This window comes from Serinus canaria, chromosome 2 (assembly GCF_022539315.1).
Source record: "Serinus canaria isolate serCan28SL12 chromosome 2, serCan2020, whole genome shotgun sequence".
NCBI lineage: Eukaryota > Metazoa > Chordata > Aves > Passeriformes > Fringillidae > Serinus > Serinus canaria.
The window spans coordinates 148582644-148608215 of record NC_066315.1 but is presented as its reverse complement, the minus strand read 5'-3'; positions in this window follow the sequence as shown (position 1 = coordinate 148608215).

Below are 25572 nucleotides of genomic sequence, written 5' to 3'. Positions count from 1 at the left end.
TAATAAGAATAAAAGAATGTACAAAGAAGTGATGCACAATTTCTCTCCACCTTCTGACTGAGACCCTGCCACTTCCTGAGCAGAAATTGCCACTCACTGGTCAACTCCTCTGAGTTTCTTTGTTCAGCCTGATGCCATAAGGTGTGGAATTTCACTTTGGACCAAATGCTCCAGCTGTGTCCCTTCACAGGTTTTTATCCATCCCCTTTCTCCTCGCTGGCAGGGCAGCATGAGTGAGAAGTCTCTGACTTAGACTAAGCACTAAACAACAACTAAATCATTGTGTTATCTGCATTATTCTCATCCTAAATGCAAAGCACAGCACTGTACCAGCTACTACAAAGAAAACTGACTCTATTCCAGGTGAGAACAGGGCAATACTGGGCAAGGTGAAGCCTGTTCTGGCCAACTCTGGCTTTTCTTACATCCTGACATCATGTTGTGCTTACACACAGTCACTCTTTACTTTGTGTCCAGTGGTGGCACTTGACTCTTTTGTACTTCATTCTTTCACCAGAATTTCAGTTATTTTTACAATATCTGCAGTGAAAACCCATCCCTTTCCTTTCCTCTTTTTATTTTTTTGCTTTATGCAGGATTTTGCTCATTTGGCATTTTCTCAATTTTTACCTGTTTCTCATAGCTCTTAGCAACCAAAGCCTATTGTAGACCTGAAAACTTGTGCCAAGACATTCAGAGGGATTCTAGGATGTCAGCCAACTATCATTTCAAGCTCAGATGCAACTTAAAATGTTTTCAATTTTTTTTTCCTTCTTTTCAACACTGTCTTTTCCAGGACTTAATATTCCACCTGCTGTTTAGTCATCGTAGAATCATGGAATCATAGAATGGTTTGGGTTGGAAGGGACCTTAAAAATCATCTTGTTCCACCTCCTGTCACAGGCAGGGACACCTTCCACTAGACCAAGTTTTTCCAAGTCCTGTCCACTCTGGACTTGAACACTTCCAGAGATGGGGCAGCCACAGCTTCTCTGGTCAGCTTGTTCCACTGCTTCCACACTTTCACAGTGAAGACTTTATTCATAAATTGTTTCTGCCTAATGAAGGTTATGTACAAACTATTACCTCATTGCACAGAACAATTAATTTACCCATTGAATCTCACAGCTGTTTTGCTGGAGTGAGTTAAGTCATATGTGTTTATCACCAATTACTGTCAGAAAAAAGAATGTATCTTCATGACTTCAAAGAAAGGCCAAAATAAAATTTCTATGTATTTATCAGAAAACCAAAAATATGGATCAAGTGTACAGAAAAGCAATTTAATATTTCTTTTTTGGAAAATTGATAAGGGAAGCAGGACAACTTTTGCAGCATGGTCCATGGACTGAAATGGAACATGTTGCCTTTTCTACTCCCATTCAGCATCTCACATTCTTCAGAGGAACATTTTGATAACATATGTGTAAGATGCACATTAATGATTATGCACATTCAGTTGAAAAAATAATACATTAAATTATGTTCAAGTAGAGGCGAAGATGAAAAAAAAAAGATTTTGTGTCTATAAATAATAAGTAAATAATCATAAAATGTTGCTGCCAGAAACCCTGTTTCAACTGGTGTAAATTTGCAGTGTGGAGCAAATATGTGTGGGTTTGATTCATCACTTGTGCTCAAGTTATGCAATACCACAAAAATATTCTATATAAATATAGTTTTGTTTACTTTTACCTGGACTTGATAGACTGCAGGAAAACATAAAATCAGATCCCTTTTATTCACTCCCTTATCAGTCTGTTTATACTCCCTTTTCACGAGAAGAAAAGGACCTTGAGTTTACAAAACATGAAAGAAGTTTATTCTTGTAAATTCCACCTCCCTATAAATTTTTCACTGTGGTGCCCCTATTGACTGAAAGGGAGTTAGTACTGACTTAATGACTGGTCAGAAAAAGTTCTTTTTTAACACAGCTGCTTTACAAGGTAATCTTGATGCCTGCACTGGCTACAGAATGCATTTGCTGAATAATAACATTGGACATGGTGTAATTTTACATGGTGCAGGCATAAATGGATGCAACTGCATTGACTTTTCCAACAAATATTTTACACACCAAATTTCCTCTGTCTATGAAATGATAATTACTCATTCATATCCTGTGCATGGGGGAGCTGCGAGCTCCTATCTGAAGCCTGGATGGGTTTTGTAACAGCTTAGACTGGAAGAAAGAGCTTTAATGAGAAATCAGTGGGACTGTAAAATATACTAAATTAGGATTTTCAGGAGTTGGTATCTACAGTGCACATCTGAGGAAATCACTCTGGGTTTCTGTCAAAGGTAATAGAGAGCTCATTTGTGTAGTCAATGACTTCAGGATGTGATTCATCTCCTTAAATAGGCACCTGCATTCAGTTCAATATAAATTCTGTTGACCAGCTTTTTAGTGACTATTTTAAGAGCCTCAAGAACCATCTCTGAAGCAGATGCCCCGCTGCAGATATCTGGAGTTAGGTGAGGGGAATTCATCAGTGTTGTAATCCTCTTGTCTGAGGATTCCAGCCTGATGCTACTGCTGTGTGAAGGTTTGGGTCACATTTGGAATAACTAAACAACCCTTAGAAAAATCACTACCTTTTGTTACAGAAAATAAAGTCTGTTCAACACGTGAACCATGACAGTGTAACTTTTATTCCTTTTGTATTCAGAGAATCATAGAATCCTTGAGGTTGAAAAAGACTTGCAAGATTATCAAGTCCAACATTCAATGCTCCAAACCCACCCTGTTTAGCACTAAACCACGTCCTCAGGTGCCATTGATGCAAGTTTTTTGAACGCTCCCAGGTATCTTACGTTGGAAATCGGGGTGTGTGTTCTACTTTCAATCTGTTAGAGGTGGGGCAGTTATCTCCTGTTCATTGGGCAGTTTTCTTTATCTCTTCCACAACAAATCCTCCCTCCAGGAGATCACTGGCCCAATTACCAGCAGACTGTCACTGCAGGGCTGATAAATTCATTATTCCTTTGGGAGATGCTCTGCCCAAGGGGGAGGAGCCAAGCATTCCTACATGGATAGAATCTGAGGTTGGGAACACCAGAGCAGCCTTTTCCCACTGCATTCCCAGAGGAACAGCTTTCTTTTCCACTGCATTCCCAGAGGAAGACCAGGACCAGCTACAGCACCACTGGATCTTTAGAGGAAAACTCCACCCTTGTCCAGGATCCCTGCTCCAGCAGAACCACAGCTGGCACTGCAGGAGGGCTGCAGCCACCCTGACCCACAGGCTGTCAGGTCCTGTTCTGGCTCTGTCAGTGGGGTTTTCTTTTTTTGTACTGTTGCATTTGTATTTTTAAATTTTTCATATAAAGAACTGTTATTCCTATTCCCATATCTTTGCCTGAGAGCCCCTAATTTCAAAATTATAACAATTTGGAGGGAGGGGGTTTACATTCTCCATTTCAAGGAAGGCTCCTGCCTTCCTTAGCAGACACCTGTCTTTTCAAACCTGGACACCAGGGAAGGTGACTCTCCAATCAGGGCTGCCTCTGTTTCAAGACTTCTGTGTGTTTCTTCACCTCAAACTCTACTCTGGCTATGTGGAGCTAAAAGGACAAAATTTTTTAATGAAGTTATGTTCGGTCAGTTGTGCTTTTGGAGTGGTTTTTCACATGGCTTCTTGAGCCACAATGCCTCTTTACCTCACATAGCAACAAACTGTAGGATCTGTTGGGCTGGTTTTTAATCGCCTTCATTCAAAGAGTATTACCTCCAGTCTATGAAAACCAGACCTTCAGCAAAAACATAGCTCTGAAATTGCTTCAAAACCATTTTATGACTTTATCACTGCTTAGCTTGTGATATTATGGGTTAGTGTGAAAGTGTTCCTGGTAAAAAACCACCCCACCACCCAAATGTCCCTTTTTAAAATGTCCAAGTCTCACTTTGGTAAATCAATAGAACAAAAAAAATATTTTTACTTACCTTTCATATATTGGTATCTCAGATCATGCTCATTCAATAAACTTTCCACAGACCTTTTTCTAGTTTAGATGAGAATCAGGATCTCTTCATCAATGCTGGCTTGATAATGCAGAAGAACAGGAAAGGTAAGTGAGATTATAGGTGATGAAAAGTTAAATATAAGTGGTATTAAGAAGAATATCCTACAGTATGTGCTTGACATTTAATGTCAGATTTTTCTCAAATAAAGTAAGATATTAAAGGAGAAATGTGGATTTTGATCAGCAGCAGAATATTGTGCTTGAAATATCAAACCAATGGGCAATTGCAGAATCACAGAGTAATCAGAGCTGGAAGGGACCTCTGGAGACCATTTGGTCCAATCTTCCTGCCAAGGAAAGTTCACCCAGGGCAGGTGAGGTAGGAAAACATCCAGGTCAGTTTTCACTGTCTCCAGGTGGGTTTATTGCCATGGAACAAGTCACAAGTAAGTTATAAGGTGAACAAACATGGCAGTGTGGAAGGTGAATTCCTTTACTCTGAGCTGCTGTTCACGTGGTGTGGAATTGCAGAGTAAGACATCAAACACTGGTGAATCCCAAAACACAGCTCAGTCTGACATTGCACAGGAAAGAAGCCATCAGGTAGGACTTGAGTGAAATTTACTATGTCAGACATCCCCGCCTGAAAACAAGCAAGGATGGGTTTGGGACACACCTCTTCTGTCTTCTGGCTTAAAAATTCATACTAATTTTTCCAAGTCCTGTCAGTAAGTAGACATGAAATGACCTCTGTGATTCCAGATTATCACCAAACAGTTTGACACCTCTGCTAAGTGTCTCTTAGAGGAGCACAGTTTGCTTCCATCCCTTTCCTTTTCCAGATTGCTTGCAGATTATTGCTTGCACACATTCATTCATGTAGCTCCAAGCAGTTTGCTGGCTGGGGACTCCAAATTGTCAGTGTTGCAGAAGCACCAGTAACCTCAATTTACTTGAATGACCACTGAATCAAACTAAGTATTTGCAATTGCACCTGTGTGTGTGTGCTTGGGCCATGAAAGGCAACTTTATTTCCTTGTAGATGAAAAACTTCTCTGTATGTGAAGTATTAATAATTTTCCTTCAAACCACAATCTTTAATTTAAAGATCTGAAGTTATTACAACAACAAGACACATTTGTCATCTGCTGTGGGCATTACTTAAAAAAATTATGCTTTGTTGGTTTTAAATCTGCGTTCAAAACACTAAAGGCTTTTTGTTCAAACATCAAGATTGGAGTATTACAGTGAAAATCCTTAGTAATAATTAATTTTATGATTTCAGCAGTAAAGGTTTTTGAGCTGAGAACTGAGGGAGGTGTAGGAAATGCAGAGTTTGACTGACAGTTATTCATATTTTGGGGGTTTCTCTGCTTTTTCTGCCACCTCTTTCAGGCACATGTCAGATTTAAAGCTTCAGCAGGACCTGGTCCACTTCCAAATGATCTGGATTGCCACAGTCAAAGGACAGAGGAGGTCAGTACTGAGTGAATTTGATCTTTAAAGGTTCAGGTTTGATTTCCTCTCACTTTGTGTAATTATCTGTCCTCGTGTGCTGTGGATCTTGGCTTGTTTCCTTGTAGGGATCTCCTTATCCCTACAGCCATGGCTTCTCTGCTTAGGGTGGCAGAGGAGCTGGGCTGACAGACTGGGCAGAGGAGTCCACTGTGAGGAAGGAGGGGTGACACTGATGCTGCTGCCACCTCTGTATTTCCTGGGAACACACCAGAAACTCCTTGATTTCAACATGCATTGATTTTTCATGAGCAATGCATTTAATGCAAGGGAAACAGAGAGACCAGAAATGTTGGTGAAATATGACAGTGCAAACAAGGGCATTAAAAGTTTTGATGACTGAGTGGTCATTTCCCTCATCTAATTGAAGCATTTGTACATTATCTGCAAAGTATTTATCTCTGTTGTTTGTTCAGAGTTTTTCATTTGTTGACATATCTTTCTAATGCAGTACCAGTCTGTTAAAAATCTCAGAATGTAAATGAGAAAGAGAATTTTAAAGGATTGTGGTTTTGGCACTTGGTCAACATGCTTTGTAATTAAACTTCTAGTGAAAAGTTGTTTAAACACCTTTTTGAACCCATAAATCTCAAAAATTCCCCAATCACAGCAAAGAAACGACCTCATTAGACATCTCTGAGTTGCAACTATTGCACAAACCAAAGGTTTCTTGTTTATTGGAGTAACTGATGTGTTTACATATAACTGGAGTGAGCTGTAGATCATGTCGGGGGTTGTGAAAGATGAGACTATAACCAAAGAGAGAAGAGAGTTCAGGTGTTCATGTGCACATCTTGGAATCACAGAATGGTTTGGGATGGAAGAGACTTCAAGGATCATCCAGTTCCAACCCCCTGCTGTGGGAAGGGACATCTTTCTCTAGACCAGGTTTTTCCAAGCCCCATCCAGCCTGGCCTTAAACACTTCCAGGGTTAGAAATGCACAGCTTTTCTGGGCAAACTGTGCCAGGGCCTCACCACCCTCAGAGGGAAGAATTTGTTCCTAAAATCCAAGCTAACTCCACCCTCCTTCAGTTTAAGGCGATTCCCCCTTGTCCTGTCATTCCATGCCTTTGTCCAAAGTCCCTCTCCACTCTTCCTTTAGGCCCCCTTTAGACACTGGAAGGAGGTCTAAATTCTCCCTTGAGCCTTCTCCAGGATGAATTGCCCCAACTCTCCCAGCCTTTCTCCATGGGAGAGAATCTCCAGCCTTGTCATCAATTTCATGGCCTCTTCTGGACTCATTTCAGCAGGTCAGAGTCCCCAGGTCTGTCTTGCTTAGCCTTGGACACTGAGAATTTATTTTTGTGAAAGGAAGGGTGTCCTGATGGGCATGATTTCATAAATTATTTAGATAAATGTAAAAAAAAAAAAGGATGATCCTTGTAAGAAATAAAAAGTAGATTATGCTAAATGGAGCAAGAAGATGAGAGAGTTATGTACAGGCATGGAGAGAGACAGAATAGGAGCCACAGAGCTGCAAGTTACAGTAGATATTCAGGGAAGAGTGCAGATGACAAAGTGCATGTAACTATTCATTGCCTTTTTGTTAAGAGGAGTTCACACATCCTCAGACAGCCCAAACAGAGACTCACACAATGAGACACTACTGAGGGGAAAACAAAAAAGAACAAGCATGAGTGTCAGGGCACAGACTTTGCACTCAGTCAGTTTACACTACATTTCAGCTGGCAAGTGAACAGTCTGACATTCTCCAGCTCATTCCCAAAGCAAGAGAGGAAACCTTTAGCTCTGCCCACAACAACACCGACAGCAAGGCTGGAAGGAACCCTGTCAAGGAGCCCTTCTTTCAACAACAAGGCTGCAAAAACTCTCTGAGAAAAAGATCTGACCAAATGTCTGCCTGACCACACCTTGAGGCACACCCAGCCATGAAATCCATGTGTCAGCTCTGTGAAGTCTTCCATGCACCTTCACCTTCCACAGGAAACATTCTTACATTCTTTTTTCCCCTTAGCATTTGCTGAAATTCAACTGTCAGGGTACTGTCAACTCAGCTACTAGAGTACAGGCATTTAGCACTGTTTGAGAGATCCTGAGGTGCCCAAATGTCCACATGGACTGACAGATATGACAGAGAAGCCACAGAAGACTCACACCCTTCTGGAAAGGGAGTGAGGCCAGACAAAACACCGTAGGAAGTGTCAGATTGAGTGGAGATAAATGCCATACAATTCTCTCAACTGGAAATCTAAAATCTAATCTAAATCTTCCTTATAGAATTTGATAATCCCCCTTTTTGCTTTATTGCAGAAATCTCCCCTATCACAGAATCTGAGCTGTGAATTTGTACTGTGTTGTTCAGCTGTCTTTTGAATAGAAACAGAAATTAGGGAAACATGAAAACCTCTATGTGTGGCATCTAGACTGCTTAAAATCAGAGCAGAAAGTGAGTTTTCCCTACCAGCTGTGGCCAAAACTGAAATGCTGCTTCACAAGTCTAACAGAGCAGAGAACACTTCATGCTCCTTGAACTATTTCTTCATAGTTCTTGTCTTTTCATGGAATCACAGAATCAGAGTGATTTGGCTTGGAAAGGACCTTGAAGATCATCTTGATCCAACCATTGCCATGGGCGCCATCCCAGGGTGCTCCAAGCCCTGTCCAGCCTGGCCTTGGACACTTCCAGGGATGGGGCAGCCACAGCTTCTCTGGGCAACCTGTGCCAGAGCCTTGCCTCCCTCACATGGAAGATTTTCTTCTTAATATCTAATGTAAACCTTCTCTCTTTCAGTTTAAAGCCATTTTCTCTTCTTCTGTCACTCCATACACTTGCAAAAAGTCCCTCTCCAGATTTCTTGTCAGCTCCCCTCAGGTACTGGAAGGCTACAATTAGGTCACCCCAAAACCTTCTCCTTTCTAGGATGAAAACCCCCAATTTTCTTGGCCTTTTCTTTTAGGAGAGATGCTCCACCCCTCTAATCATCCCGGTGGCCTTCTCTGGATTTGCTCCAACAGACTGATCTCCTTCCTCTGCTGGGGACACCAGAAGTAGATGCAGAACTCTGGATGGAGTCTTTTGGTTTTACTGTGTGGCTCTAAACCTCTTGTGAACCAGAAATAATCTAGATCCTCTGCTGCAGAGCGACTGTCTGGCCCACATTCCTCATCTGTATCTACAAAAAAAAAAAAAAAAAAAAGGCTCATTCAGCCCTTTAGACTAAAATATGCATTTGCCCTTAGCAAATTGCAGTGTAATACTTTCTTCAGTCCACTTTGTCAAGATAATTTTGTTTAGTTTGTGCTAATCCTGTCTTCCACCGTGTCCTCCTGGTAGCCCCACCCATCACAGTGACACCCACAGATCAGATAAGAATATCTTTTGCTTTCTTATGTGACTCACTGTGCTCTGAGGACTGATAAGTTCCTGCCAGTTCAGAAGGGGATTCCTGCCACAGTGATCTCCTGATAATCACACCAGGAACATGATATTTCTACCACTTAGGCATCTACATCACAGTCATTCTGTTTAGATCCTGTTCAAGATAAAAATACCAGAAGTGTCAAATACTTTCCAAATCTAATACAGAGGATGTCTCTTGCTTTTCTATATCTGTGAGGCTTTTACACTCTCACAGCATGATTTTAAAGGGCTTGGCACAATTTTGTATAGACAAATCTATTTTGGTTTTAACTCACCCTTTTGTTTTCTTCTAAGTGTGTACAGACAGTTTGATTATTTGTCACTGTGTTGTGCCAGGAACTGAAGTTAAACTCACTGGTTTAGAGCTTCTTGGGGTTTCTCTTTTCTATGAGTTATAAAGATATATATTCAGATTTCATTCTGCCAGTTATCAAGAAATTCATTTGCATTTCATAAGTTCTTGGAACTGTCCATGAAGAAATCTGCAGTTACCTCAGTTTTCAGCCTAAGTACCCTATCATGAAATTCATGAGACCCAAAAGACTTGAAAACTATTTTTTCTAACTATGAAAGCTTCTGCATTTTTTCATTGCTTGCTCTCAGATTTGCTTTGCAAAGATACTTATGGTGTGGGGCTAAGGTTTTTTCTTCTTCAAGCAACAAGCATGGTGTAGGGTCCTTTAAATTCTGTTCATTTTCAGAACCAATAAAATGCCTTATTTCCAATCTTGACCTTGTATTTCACAATAACAAGTTGCAGCCTATTCATGACTTTCAGAGTATTGTTCTTATTTATTTGCTGATGTTTGTGCTCTTACCAGGAACTCAGAAAAGTTTCTGCTGAGTTAGTTTAAGAAATGGTTGGCTGTGCAGTGTTTGGCAGCTGTGTAGTGCATAGAAATCTTTAATTATTTTATAACATTCTCCAGAAATTACTTACTTCTCCCCATTCTCCAGAAATTACTTACAGAGTAATTCCCTCTTTTGTACCTTCTAATCCCTTGCACATTAAGTTTTTTTATCTGGGGAAATTATCAGAACTATCTCAAATGTTTCAATGTTTATTGGCTTATTAGTTCTCTCTTCATCTTTTTTTAAATTCAGTAGAGATTTCTCTGAGCCACAGAACTCAGTTTGAGTTGCAGCCAGTTTCTAGTTGTTCACAGTAAGTAGTCTTGAAAAGCAACATTTAATAAGTCATTAAAAATCAGATTTTTAGTGCTTTGCTTCTCAAGGTAAATCATAGAACTTCCACCACCTTGTGTAAAAGGAACTTTTGCAGACTTTGGCGTGTTATTTATGCATCCTTTCCTCATATCCATTTTACATTTTTAATAGGACTAATTTCATTGTATGCCACCATTCTGCATTGTTTTATTTCTACCCTCCACATATTCTACATGTATTTGCCAGCAGTTCCCAAGTGCAGCTCAAAAAAGCCCAGATTCAGCCTTGCTCAATTTTCTGTGTAACTGGAAAGGCAGTGTGGATCTTAACCTTTCCTGGCCTTGAACACTTCAAGGAATGAGACATCCTCAACTTCTCTGGGCAGCCAGGGCCTCACCACATTCACAGGGAAGAATTTCTTCCTAATATCTTAAATAAATCCATCCTCTTTCAATTTAAAACAAGTCTCCATTTTAGACTATGCTCCCTGGTAAAGAATCCCTCCCAATCTTTATTGGAGCCCTTTTAGGGACTGGAAGGAGCTCTAAGGTTTTCCTGGAGCCTTCTCCTGTCCAGGCTGGACAATCCCAACTCTCTCACTGTTTCCTTATGGAAGAAATTTCACCATCTGAATTCTTATTCATGTTAAAAAAACCCCACAAACATCCAAACAGCCCTCTGCACCAGGGAGACATAAATCCTTATCTGAAAAACTGAGTCAGGGCACCAAACAGATCAAGGAATTGGCCAAAGTCACATTCAGGCAGTAAGTGGAACCAGTGGAAGGTGTCCCTGCCCATGGCAGGAGGGTTGGAAGGGACATTAAATATCATCTCCTTCCCACCCTAACCATTCTGTGATTCTGTTTCCAGGGATGCAGGTATGGATTTAATCTCAAGTATTCCAGAGAGAATGTGCCTGATATATCATTTTCCTGCTTCTACCACTTCTACAAGTTCGTACTCCTGTAGTTAGCATAAAACAATAGAAGAATTAACAACATAATTTTTGTTCCCATTCTAGATTTTGGGAGCTAACTGGATTTCAGATAGAACTTCTGTGGCTAAACCACAGACAGCAAACCTGTCCCAAACTGGGATGATGACCAGGCTGAAATTTGCTTTCAACAGATTCAATGATATTGTACAAAACAGATCTGTAACCTTCCACTGCCATGGATAGAGGATATGTAATTAGCTGCTAAAATAATTACAATCTTGCAAATGGAAGCCAGGCATGTAAAATGTACAAGGATCCAGCCTTGTCTGCATCATTAATAAGAGCCATAATCCCTTCATCTGAAATGTGGAGCACATGTGGGTTGTAGTGTGAGCAGCAGGGTATTAAATCAAGAGGGCTTGGCAGAGAGGATAAGTATAGGAATAGAGACTTGCCCACACAGGGATAAATTCCTATATTAACAAAACTTTAATTTTTAATTGAAATCTTTTGAACCAATTCAATTTTTCCTTTTCTCTCATTTGATTCCCATCTTAAAAAAAAAACAAAACCACACATCAAATTAAAAAAAAAATAAAAAATTAAGAAAATTATTTTTCTTTTCCAGATTTACAGACTTTTGGAGGAAAGCTAGAAAAAGTATCTGGCAAATCAAAGTGCATATGAGGAGCTGTGTACATTTGCTGGGAGCACACACAGTGATTGACTACATGTGGACTCCAGGAATGACTTTAAACAAAAGCACTCGGGGTAGAATGAAGAGCAGAAAGTAATTATAATGCCAAAGGATAAATTTTCAAAGATGCTTCTGGGAATTTGTTGCTGAATTTCCATTAGAGTTAAATATTGCCCTGGTGCAAACCCTGTCTGAGGATCACTGAGTTTAATAAGGTAGAACCAGTGGGCTATACAGGAAATCAAAGAAGGGCAAAATCTTCCCATGAAATACAGGAAAAGGAGTCATTTGAAGGTACAAGTGTGTATGAACTACAGGGATGTGTGGGAATAACTTCTCAGGTGAAAATAATTGTCTATTACATTTGTGGCAGTTCTGTGCATGAAGTAAAACAGTAAAGGAAGAAATAAAAACATTTTAACATTTATAAAAACATGGATGCATTACAAGAGTAATATCCCCAGCTGGAATAAGTCAGCATACAACCATTTATGCTAAATTGATAACTATTGGTAAGAATATCTGCCTTGCCTTAACAAAACAGTTTTCATATTTACTCTGATCATACTTTTCAGGAGGCAAAGATTCTGCTTACCATGGGTGCACTGCTCCAAGAAATCCACAGTATTTACAAATTTTGTATGTGGTGATGTGTTTTATAAGCAGTTTGGGGCAAAGAAATATCTCTATTAAATTTATCATTGATTTCTTGGTAAAATGCAGCAGAAAAACACTGAGGGCACCCAGAAAAACAAGAGCAGCATAAAATTATAGTGATGTAGACATATATACAAGCTTATGCAAAGTGTTTGTTACAGTTTAGGAGGACAAAAAAAAAAAAAAAAAGCAGGAATTAGTGAATATATTTTGGTCACTTCTCCTAATAATTCTGTAAATACTGAAATAATTGACACTATTGTAATATTTTCCCTGATTTCTAAACCCAGTGATTTCCCAGCCACATTGGAGCACTGAACACAACTTTCAAAGGCCCTCTCCATCTTTGTGTGGCTATTGTAAGCTCATTAAATGGATCAGTGCTTTGGATGGAGCCTTGGCCCAGCTGAAATCAGTGGGAAAACTTCCATTGACTTCAGCGGGGTCAAAATTTCATTTTCAGCATTCATCTTCCTTTCTCTCAGAGGAATGTTATTTTTAAAGCCTCCCTGCCATGCTTTGTGCCTATTTATAAAGGGAAGATGTCAAAGTGTACCTCTCCACTCCTTTCAGTCCTAGAGCCAGGGGTTATTTTGCCTGGCAAAGGTCTTCCCAGTCAGGACACTCAAGGCAGTGGTTTCATTAGAGAGGGTGAACAAGCAATCAAGAGGTCAGCACCCAGTGGGTTTTGAAAACCCTCAATCCTCCAAAGCAGAACATATCCCAGTGGGATTAAGAGGGAATTCTGCCTTCAACTCCTCTGTGTGTTTTATAGCTCCTTTGTAAGGATCAACTTTATTTTAAGAGGCTGGGGAATGAGAGTAGATGCCAGCAGGTCTGCAGCTGGTTTATGCCAGGTCCCAGGCCCGTTCTGCTGATCCCCAGATATAAAAGTGGAGGTGGGTGGGCATGGTTAAAACTGCCCCACACGTATCAACAGCCAATTAGGGAACATAACTCAGTTTGATCCACTACATACAGGGAAAGAGTAAATGGCTTGATATGAATAAATCAGTTAAAGAGAATTATTTCTCCCTCTTTAGAAATTATAAATGGTTCTATCAAGTGCCATTATCGGCTTTAGCGGAAATAAAATGTGACATTTGTCTCTAGAGCCTATTACATTAAAGCATGATTTCTACAATTACATTCTCCAAACTTTTAGTTCACTAATGGCAGGAAAAGAGGCATAAGGGCAACAGTTGGCAAAGAAAGGAAGCTCATTTTCATGCATGTTAAAATTAAAGAAACACTTAGGAAAATTCAGGAAATAGGAAAGGTCATGTTCCAGTCTTCAGGACTCTGGATGTATCAACATTTTTAGAGTAAAAGCTCACTTTCCTGTAGTTAATAAGAGTATCTGATTGCATTTGTAAAGAAGAGAAGAAAACTTTTGGAAACAATTGGATTTACATGTCTTAGGAACTGAAAAAGGTTTTAATTGTAAGTTATCATAATTAGGACATTTTTAGGTCTTTTTATACCTTCAAGTGACCAATATGAAACTGGCCAAGGTTCCCCAAAGGGTCCTGTACCAAATGAGTGATCACTCTCATTCACTGTGATGGGTCTGATAGTTTTCATTAGTGTCTATTTGCCCCAAAATAAAGATTTCTGGCGGTTTTATTTCTATAAATAAGGCAAAATTGGTTTTAAAATTCATCCCTCTTATTATTCCATATGAATCAGTCTAGCTTACCTGTGGAAGGAGTACAGGAGCTGATGAAAACAATGCAATCCTACACCAGCTTGTAAAGACATCAGCAAAACAAACATTGTAAAACCTCACCCTTCACTGACTCAGAGAATGACAGAAATTATTGTGGTTGGAAGGGATCTTTGGAAATCTCATCTCCTGCAGGACAAAAACCCAACCTTCCCAAGACTAACCTGGAAAGAACTGTGAGTTTCAGCTATATTTTGACCCACAGCCTCTGCTGGCTGGGCTCTATTGAGGAGTGTAGGGGGAAAGAGTGGCCAGGGACTCCATGGACATGGACCAGCACCAGACTGGCTGTTGGCATCTGTGGCCTTCAATGTCCCTGTCAGCTCCTCTGACAAGAGAGACACTTCAAGGAGGGTTCTTTTTAAAGTATGTTCAAATTATCTCCCTCCTTCCTGGATCATGGATGCACTGTCAAAATATATTAAAATTTTGGTCAGTGTCTTCACTTTTTTCCTTCTCAGGATTTAAATAAAATAATTTTTTTTCTGTATTTACTGAAAATATGGATGGTGTTATCACAGAATCGCAGAATAGTTAGGATTGGGAAGGATCTCTGGAGATCCTGCAGTCCAATTTTCCTGTTTAAGCAGGTTCACCCAGAGCAGTTTGCACAGGAATGTGTCCAGGTGGGTTTGGAATGACTCCAGAGAGGGAGACTCCCCACCCTCCCTGGGTAGCTGTTCTAGGGCTGTGCCATTCTCCATGGAAAGAAGTCATTACTCATGTTGAGGTGGAACTTGTTATGTTTTAATTTATGACCATTTCTCCTAATCCTGTTGTTGGACATCACTGGAAAGAATGCTGGTGCCTGCCTTGGGGATATGGAATGGGGTGAGGAGATGTCGCATTCGCGTCGCGTAGGAGACTGATTAGTCTGTAGAGCTGCGAGGCGTGCTCGCGGGCAGGAGAGGAGAGGAGCGTAGGAGAGGAGCGGAAGAGGCGAGAGCAGCGAGGGGGAGATGACAGTCGAGAGGAGAGGAGAGGGGCGAGCGGGAGTCGGACGAGTAGTCGGATCGTGTATGTCTGTGAGAGAGAGCCTAGCGGATCGGCGAGCTGCTATGAGATGCGCTTCTATAGAGGATCGGATACTATCTTCTCTGATAGGATCGTGAGCCTAGGCGTGGTCTGGAGCTGGAGGGAGCAATAGCGAGTCTGTTTCGTACTTCTCGTCTCTTCTCTTCGTCTCTCTCTTCTCTCTCTGTCTCTTCTCGTTCTCTTCTCTTCTCTTCTCTTCCCCAACTCCCAGTCTCTCCTCACAACAGAGATGTTCCACATCCTCCATCACCTTTGTGGCCTCCACTGTGTGGTTATTTTAGAATTAAATCTTTCTGCGCTGCAACCAAACCCTTAGAAATGCTTTTACTGGAACAAGAATCTTCTGCAGATCTCATCCTTACAGATCTTCACTCCTACTTAGGACAAAGCATTGATGTCTCAAATGCATCTGCTCCTGCCAGGGCAGCACCAGGGCATCCCTGGGAAAAGCACAAGGGGCCAGCAGACCTTGTAATGAATGCTCATCTTTGGATAACACTTCATCTTCACTTCCCACTAATTAACACTAAAATAAGTACTCAGAACAGACTGCTTTTACATAAAAAGGAATTCCTGATAGAGATTGGCATTTATAATTAATAGCTCGCTAGCTCAAGTGCTGGCTCTTTACTTTTAAGTGCTCCATTATTTTAATTTCTCCTGAAATTCATTGTAATAACACTGATCACAAAGAGGCCATTTCTCTTTGGTTTAAAGAGCTGTTGCCAATGATGGCAAGGCAAAGATTTGACCTACATAAAAACATAAGGGCACGGGCATGCTTTAGCACTTGGACATATGGAGCTACAAGAGCCTTGTGGATCATGATGACAGCACTCAGCTATGCAGTTGACATGAAGGAAATTTTCAAATGCCCCCTCTTACAGAAACCCCTCCTGACTTAATAGTGTTGAGGTGCAACCATCTGAAGTCTTGCCTATCTAATTTGAATTTATACATTCTAGCTAAAAAAGCTGAGGAATTTTTTATGATGAAAATGCCAGAAATGCTGGGCTTGTGTTTGACCTCCAATTGTTTGACGGCAAGGAGGGAATTTTCTAATCTCTTCACTGTTTACAGGGTGATGAGATAAAGCCAATAACCCCTTCTGGGAGAATGTCTTGCTGACCTGTGGGACAGCAGAAGGTGCTTAGGGCTCCATCCTATACCCATGATCAGAGCTAGGGAAACATAACACGTAAAATGTATAAACTATTAAATGCACAAAGCAGCCAAGCATTCACTTGGACAATCTTTGATCCTATAATCTTTGATTAAGAGCTATGGACAATAAAGTTAAAGGTTAATTAGGAGTAAAACAGCCTCACATTTGTAAAATATAAAACTACCTGCTTAAAAATCCTGTAATTAGGAAATAATCTAGTAATGGTTCCTGGCCAGAGGCAGAGGCAGACTTCTAAGTTAGCTCAGTTTTTTAAGCTAGGGAAATATCACACCTAACTCACATACCTAAGTGATGAAAGGTTTCCAATAATAACGTGCTCCCAAGGTGAAAAGGGACTCCAATCTCTTTTAGTGCTGCTGCAGACCTCTCAGAGATGACTGCTACAAAAATAAAACCAATCTTATAAAACCAATGTCCAATTTACTTAGACTTGATGAGAGAACTCCCTCAGAGCTTATGCAGCACTTGCATGTTACAGGTTCCTTCAGCACTCCAGTCTATGTGGATGAGAAATTATGGGCAGTCAAGGTAAAATTACTTCAGATTTCAATTTTTTTTTCCTCAAAGCTCTTATTGAAAAGAAAAACAAATGGAAAGGGGAACAAAAATACCAGTCTGGATTAAGTTTCTTGCTGTTGGTTTCCGTAGAGCTTAAGAGAAAAAAATCAACCCAAGCAATATTATCCATATAATCTGTTTATAAAACAAACCACAGACTTTTGTACACTCTGACAGACTGTTCCACTACAAAAAATGGTAATTTTGTGTCCAGTACAGCTGGACTAGTTTTGCCATGTAGCACACACAATCCTAAATTATTTCCAACTTTCTCTGCAAAAGAAATAATCCAAAAACCATAATAGAAACTGCATTTTCCATTTTTGTAGCACCTGAAGATCTTGTAACATATCCCTAAATAAGATTCCAAGTTCATGTGTATGACTAGTTCACCTTTCGTTTTGCAAGGGCAAAGAGAGAAATGGAGTAATTCATTTAGCTGACATTGTGGGGGCATTGACTTTGCTGAAAATAGAGTCCAGATCTCCTGGTTCACAGCCCTGTGCTGGAGAGAGCACAGTTCCCTCCACAAGTAACCTCCCAAGAAGCCCATAAAACTCCTAAGTGGCAGCTCTATATATAATGCTGATCCTACATTTGCCGTGGGTAATGTTTTACAGTAGATCTGTTGCAAATCATTTCTTTTAAAGCATTCCTCTGTCTTTGCCTAATGATTTATTCAGTCTTTGTTGCCTAGTGTGAATCTTCCCTGGAAAAAACAATATGCAAATCCATAAAAATGCAACTTCAGGGTTTTTTCTTTTCTTTCCTTTTTTTATTTTTAATTTTATTTCATTTTATTCAAATCATAAATCTTTACGTTGTGGCAAGGAACATTAAGAAACCTGAAGCAAACATTTTCAAAGCTAATTTATTTTAGCCTACAAACACTGCATTTTCTCTCCCCTTCAGAATTTTCTGTAAAAATGGAAATGGTGAAAGGAAAAGATGCCAAGAAGGTTTTTAAGGCAGTGTTTGGAAATGGGAGGCTGGAGAAGAAAATGGTATCCCTCTGGTTACAGTGTTTTAAGGATATTAGCTAATCTTTTAATTGGTTAATATTCATAAACCTGCCTGTAGCCCACAATGAGACCCAGGATTCACAACAAAAAAAGGGGAAAGGCCAAAAAGGAAATAAACAGTGTCCCAGTAAACAAGACAACACAAAATATCCCTGTCCTCAGGCAGAGGGCTTGAGAGATGTAGGATGTTTTGGGACTGATAGAATACGTGGCAAATGTTGGCACGGAACTCCAACCCACACTGAGATATAATTAATTTAATTAATGTTAGTTTTCCAAAAGCCAAGAGTCAGGTTTGAAACTAAGCACCACAGCCTGTATATATCAAAGGGAAAATAGTGATTAGCAATCCTGAGTAGCTTTCTGGGACAGGGAAGGTTGGGAGATTGAAGGAGAGAAGATTAAGGTTAGTTCTAGGGAGAAATTTCTTGCTGTGAGGGTGGTGAGGCACTAGGACTGGTTATCCAAGGAGTTGAGGACTCTTTATCCCTAAAAGGGTTCAAGACCAAGGGTAAATGGGGCATGGAGAAGCTGATCCAATGGAAAATGTCCCTGCCCAGGGAAAGGGGTTGGAACTGGATGATCTTAAGGTCCCTTCCAACCCAAGCCAGTCAATGACTCTCTAGGACATCTTTGAGTAGCTTTCAGCAACTTTTGGGTTTGAAATTCTTTTTTAGTGGAAATAGAGGTTGTCTTTCAAGGTGTTAAAGAGTTCAAGTTTTTCATTTAAATATCAGTGATTTGTCTATGCCTTAGCTCTGGCCAATTGCTCCTTTTCTATAAAATATAAATTATCTCATGTCACATGACTTAGAAAGATAATCCTTGATTATGTGGGCTCAGAGACTTCAGCAGTGGAGACTGTGGCATTAAACTAAAAGGAGCTGCAGTAACAGCTAAATAAACTCTATGAAACAGTTTACACTGGATTGTCCAAACGTGTCTGGAGAAAAAAACTGGGAAAATCTCTTTCCCTTTCCTCAGTCAAACATGAATGTGCACCTTGTAACAAGGCTGGTACATACAGAAATGTAACTTGCCCTAAGCCTACACCTCTCAAGCAGACAATAACAGTGCTGAAAAAGGAGGGTTTGCTGGATTAACACTCATAATAAAGGTGATGTGCCACACACTTCTCTTTTCCTTGAACTCACTGTATTCTGATGAATCTATTTCTGCATGTTCATGCTCTGTTGGTTTCTTGCTCATTGATGGCTTTCCTTTTAAAAGACTTCCTCTCACTTGCCTGCATCTTTCAGCAAAAAAATCAAAAGGAAAGGAGGAAGAAAAGGCTGACTAGCAAGATGCTGGCTGAGTTTCTCAGAGCACCTCAGGCTTTAAATATAACTCATCAAATGCACTGATGAACATCAGAACTGGGTTAGTAGTGCTCCCAAGCTCCTGTGTCAGTGTTTTGGATGTAGCCCAATTCTGTGGGGTTTAGAAACAGGGCCAACCCGTCCAATCACACCCAAACCTTCCTTTAGGGAGTCTAGATTCCCCCATACCTGGCTAAGAGATGAGCTGATCAAGAGAAAAGGCTCTCTGGACATGCCATAACACAAACACACAGGTCACAGAATTAGACTCAGTCATTGGGAATAAAGTAAACATCACTTTTAGACAGTTACTCTTATTCTGGACTCCAGCACTCCCAAGGCAGTGCTGCTCTTGAAGATAACACCAGTGAAGAAATAGCAATTTAATCACTACTATAGATTATTATTGTTATCTTAATTTTAAAAGGAAAGATTGCATTCTTCAGGCAACCCTTTTTTAGCTCAGGAGGAGGTTAAAAATCCCTGGGATTGCTCCTGATTCCTCCCATTTTCTTCTCAAGTTACCATGATCTCCCCTCTTCAGTTTTGATCACAGTTTCTCTACAGACTGATTTCTTAAAGAGCCTGGGACAATTGCCTTCTCATAATTTCCTTCTAGGAATAAACAACCAAAAGGCTTTTTTGCAAATAATTGCTGGAGTGGGCTCCCATCTCATCCTGCACAGGGTCTGAAGTGTTGAATGGCAAATTTTTACTTGCAGTCATTGATTTTACCTCTTTTTTTGAAGAGATGTTGTCCTAACTTGTTTAATGTTGGCCTTGCTAACCAGTTCACTTGTTGTTGCTATGCCTTGGTTTACACATTTTAAATTTAGGGATGATAATTATAATAATCTCTGACCTTTTTCTCTCCTGGGGAAACCAGAAAATTAATTAATGCATGCACTTGCAACTGCCCTCTGAGAGGGTAGAAGACTGCTGATCATGACTATATAGTTAGAGAGGCCTCAAGAAATGAGAGCCTAATTTTTCAAGTGGTAGCCAGATATTAATACAAGGATTTCATACAGCTTGGTTTTAAAATATGTATTTTGGACACCTGTCTTTTCAAAAGAGCCTGACAAAGAATTTTTAGCAGAAAAACAATGAGAAATGGCTGTCAAATGAACCTGTATGTCATTAAAAAGAGAGAAAATTTAATGCTCTGACTCATACATGGAGCTGAAATAGTCTGTCACAGCAGCCCAGGGCAAGTGTCTCTCATTCCTGGCAGCACAACGCCCGGCTGATTGATCCTAAAGCCTTCTGAATTCAGCAGAAAGACTCCCCAGCTACCTCAGACTAATTAGTTCTTCTGCTGGTCTGAATATGGTCAGTCACAAGAGGCTTTGAATAACAGGACTTAGAATTGCTGGCAGGGATAGCAAAATACTGATTTTTCCCAACCCTCCTGAAACATCCTGAGGTCCTGCAGCAACTCTGACTACAGCTACAGCAAGGTGTTGCATAAATTATAACTTTATCAAAGGTGAGAGCAGTACAGGATGTGACTCTTTGTGTTAATGTCACAGCAGGGAAAGCTGCCAGAATGATGGGAATCATGCTAATATATTGGAAAATTTCAGGATTTTCCTTACCCTAAAAGTTTCTCAGTGCCTGAAGGGAGCCTGAAAACTGTTTGTGAGAAGCCTGCCACAAAACCCACTCCCAGAGCATTGTTTGGGATCTCTGATGGCTCCAGTCCAACCTGTGGCTTTCTCTGGCCCCTGCTGCAATGCCACAGACACAGCCAAGGCTCAGGCACGGGGCTGCCAAATCCCAGAGTGCATAAAAGACTCAGCTGCAGTTCAACATCATGGGCTGCCTGCTGGAAACAAGGCACTCCAGGCACCCTGTGCCCCAGCCCCCTCACCTCCTGGCCTGTCTCTTTATCCCTTTGCCTTCTCTCTCTTGGCCACTGGCATGTAGAGACAATGACCATTTCTCATTCCTGTGTAGTAGCTGCTACATTTCCTCTTCCCCACAGGAAGTTTGCATGGAACCAGCGGATCCACAAACCTGATTTTGCTTTATTTCTATTCATGCAAGAAGACATGTGAGAGGGTAAGTGTTTGAAGCAGGTTTGATGTACCACAAGGTCAAGGATCCTCACCACATCTTGAAGTTTTTGAAGGCAACAGGGCTTTGTTTTGTAGAAGTTGCTCCATGTCTTCAATCTCTGCTTTTTCGTTGTCAGGTTGTAATGGTACCTTGCATTTTTATCACCTTTTATACAATGTGTGGGCTAAATTCCCAGCAGAGAAAACCAGCACACCTCAACTAAAGTCAAGATATTAAAGGCAACGTACATTAGATAAACATCTACCTTATTGGACATTATTTAGTATCAACTTTTTGTTATCAGTCTTCAATTTACCGTTATTACCATTAGTTAATATCAGGCTTGTTTCCTCAGACATTATGAATCCTCCTTACATAAATGGATTTGGACATACATTACACCCCCAAGGCAGCAAGATGAAAATATGAAGTAGCTTAGATGATATTTTCAAGACACCTAATAAATTCACATCCAAAAATCCGTGATATAATGGATCTGTTGTGTATCCTTGACTGATAGAGAGGCGGTGCCAGGCTGGGGATAATGACCAGGACCCATCTGGTGCACAGGGAGGTGGCAGCAGGCTGGAGATACCTCGTGATGGAGCGACTGTCAAAGGTTATGGTGATGCAAAAGCTCATCTTACATCAGTGCCTGATGTGGGGTTCAGGTGCACAAATTTCATGGAAAGCATGAAATGTGACCTGTCAAACCTCAAGAGTTTTCTCTGGCTGTGACTCAAGGCAGGAGGATGATTGTGGCACCTGCTTTTGTCTCTGGCTTGGATATGTTGGATTTGGGCAGGGGGTAGGAGGGAGATGTTTGCAAATCAAGACTTTCTGCACATTTCTCAACAAGCACTAAGAGAGGGCTGGAAGGAGTCTCTGAGCAGGTGCTGCTCTCTCCACTCTATCACTCTGCCCTCTGGAGAGAAGGAGATCATCACTTTTAAAATGCTGGGCTCATTTTCCATGGATTGGAAGGGGGGAACTGTTTCTCTGTGCCTACAGCCAAGAACCAATGACTGCCCACTGAGGTATGGCCTAATTTTCCACCCTGCCGCCTGTCTCAATCACTCAAACATCATGGATACATGGAAATACTGCCATGGTGTTAGACCATGATGGATGTCATGGTTAGTGAGTCTTCATTTTCATGGGTAATGAGCAGAAGAGGCCTCTACATAATTCTGCCTCCCTAGAACAATGGTGAGGAGTTGAGATATGTCTAAATAATGTTCTTTCATAATGCTGTTATTTAGCAGGAATCGATGTTCACACCTGTTTATTTCTCTTTCAGACACAAATTAACACAGTATGCACAATTAATACAGTTAAACTGAAAAATAGCCCAGTATTGATTAGCCAGCTTTCCATTACACTGCACAACTTCAGTCAATCCCTCCCAGGCACCAGGGGAAACCTAATGGGCTTTTATTCATCACAGCCTAAGAAATCCCCATGGAAAACTTTCTCAACCCAAACCAGTAAATCTCGGGAATTTTGTTTCATTCCACTAACTGATATCTTCACTGCCTGCACTATAAGTGAGAGTCACATCCCAAATGCTTGTGGCATTTTTCAGAAGTGTTTGGTTCCCAGCAGCCTGGCAGCATTGCTGGGTTTTTGGCCTCATTCAATATTTGATGTTTTTTGAGGTGTGTTGTACATAAAACCCAGGTCTGATTCCAGTTTCATTTTCCCAGGTCTAATTCCAGTCTCATTTTCTGTCCAAGCTGTTAGAACCCAAGCTCTCTGCTTATTGTCTCTCTGTGATCTATATCCCCAGATGGAAATGCTCAGGTCAGAGACAGGCCTGAGCTGGCTTCAGATAGAAAGTGAGACAAATTACAGCACAGACGTATCCAAAAAGCTGCTCTCAGTTATCTCTCATCCCTGACCTGCTGCTGGCTTTGCTTGTTTGGACATCAGCGTTGGGCATAATTACAGCTGCCATCCTACAGCAGTTTCATGAGTGAAGGGAAGGCTTTGGGAAGGAATTGTTGTGCAGACCTGCTGATTGCTGATTTGCAGGAGAGCTCCGTCCAACCGACAAGTGAAAAAATCCCAAAGGTTTCAAAGGACATAATTGAATTCTACTTTCACCAACAGAAAGAGATATAGTCACATAGGGTGAAAATATCACACAATTTTTCATAGAATGTCCTGAATTGGAAGGAACTCAGAAGGATCAATGAGTCCAACTCCTGGCACCATGCAAGTGGAAAGTTAAATGCTGTATCCAAGGCTGTTGGCCAAACACTTCTTGAACACTGACAGGCTGGAAGTCATGACCACATTCCTTAGGAGCTTGGTCCAGTGCTTGACCAAGCTCTCAGTGAAGACTTTATCCTAATATTCAATCTGGACTTCCCCTGACACATCTTTTAGCCATTCCCTCACACGCTGTCACTGAAGAGATCAGCACCTTTCCCTCTCCTGCCTCTTATAAGAAAGTTTTATGCAGCAATGAGTTCAGCCTTCAGGTTATTTTTCAATTTTTTTAATTGCTACCATAATAACCAACCTTTAGTTAATATGTAATTTTTTTTTTTTATCACTTAAAAAAACAAGAGTAAAACCATGAATATCGAGTGATTTTTAATGAAAAATAAATCAAATAGCCATGGTTTTCAAGCACTTTTTGAGGATTTTGGCTCATGGATTCTAAGAGTCCCTGTCTAAAGATGAATACTGAGGATAACATTAACAAATGCAGGGTATTTTGAGTTTCAGTTTCTATTTTGCCATGCATTGATCTATTTTTAAGACATCTTTAGACGCATGCAACCTCCAGTGGAAAATGTTCAGGAATCCTCAAAGCAAAATGGGTTGAAAAACAGTGCAAACAGCATAGGAAGTGTGCCTTGAAGTGATATACAGTAATTCCACTACCACATAGAAGGCCTCTGTGGATTTAAGAAATCCCATAAATGTACTTTAAAACATTACAAAGAACTAAAATGTAAAGACCCAATCCAAACTCCCCATGCTCATGCTGGAATTTACTAGCTAAGTGAGTGGTTTAGTGAAGATTTATGATCTCAATATTGTCTGGAATTCATGGGTTTCCCATAGATTTTGTTACTCTGTGTTCCTCAGATGCTACACTTTCATTTCTAGAAAGATGAAAGCCCTTTATTTTTGTGTGCTCAAAAACAGATGTGGAGAGGGGAAGCTGCCAGGGTTTGTAAAACAATAATTATTGAGGGCAATATTTGGTTAATTGTTCTAAATATGTAGATGGAAAGAATGAAGTGAGTGTGTGCCACAGGGTCTTGTGAAGCTTCACTTGAAGAATCAGCCCAGTTTGTTTGGGCAGTGTCCCACCTTGTACCAAGTGTAAACACTGGGGGGGAGATGAAGCTGGAGAGAAGATTTGGGTAAATGTGATCCCGCAGCACCTGTCTCATATTCAGGCATCCAAGTGCCAGAAACCAGCATAAATTTCTGAGACTGCCAAAGAGAGAGCATAGCACTTATTTTCCATCTCAGATCAGCCAGAATGTGTGCATTGTCAGCGTGGTGCCATGTTCCTTCTCCTGCCCCATGAACATGGGGATATAGTAGAGGTCATCAGATGTCTGAATTTCCCCATCCCTGGGATCTCTGCATGGGAGCTGTGTGGCACAGAGTGGGAAGGAGGAAGAAACTCTGCTGTTCCTCTGGGGTCAAGCCTTCTAATCATGTCTCGATGGCCAAGACAAAAAGTCTCTTCCATGACATAGGATCACAGAATGACAGAATTTTTTGAGTTGCCAGGGACCTTAAATTTCATCCAATTTCAACCCCCCTGCCATGGGCAGGGACACCCTCCCCTATCCCAGGTTGCTCCAAGCCCTGTCCAGTCTGGGCTTGAACACTCCCAAGAACTGGCCACCCCCAACTTCTCTGGATAATTTGTGCCAGGGCTTCACTACCTCATGGACTTCTTCCTAATATCCAATCTGAACCTATTCTTGTTCAGTTTTAAGCCATTTCCCTTTGTCCTGTAACTTCAGTCTCCTTAAATAATCTCTCTCCATCATTCTTGTAGGCTCCCTTCAGGTACTTAAAGGGAACAATCAGGTACTCCAAAGCCTTCTTTTCTCCAAGCTGAGCAATCCCAGCTCTCTCAGCCTTTCCTTGTAGGAGAGGTGTTCCATCCAACAGGTCCAGCTCCTCCCTGTGCAAATCACAGCCAAGGCAGCTGAAGAGGCTGATGAGGGTCAAACACTTTCAAAAATCTCAAAGACATACAGCTTTACTTCATGAGATTTCACACGACAAAAAGTACAAGGCAATGAAGCAACCAGGCCTCAACAATATCTCAGCAACAGACTCTGCAAACTCATCAGTCCTGC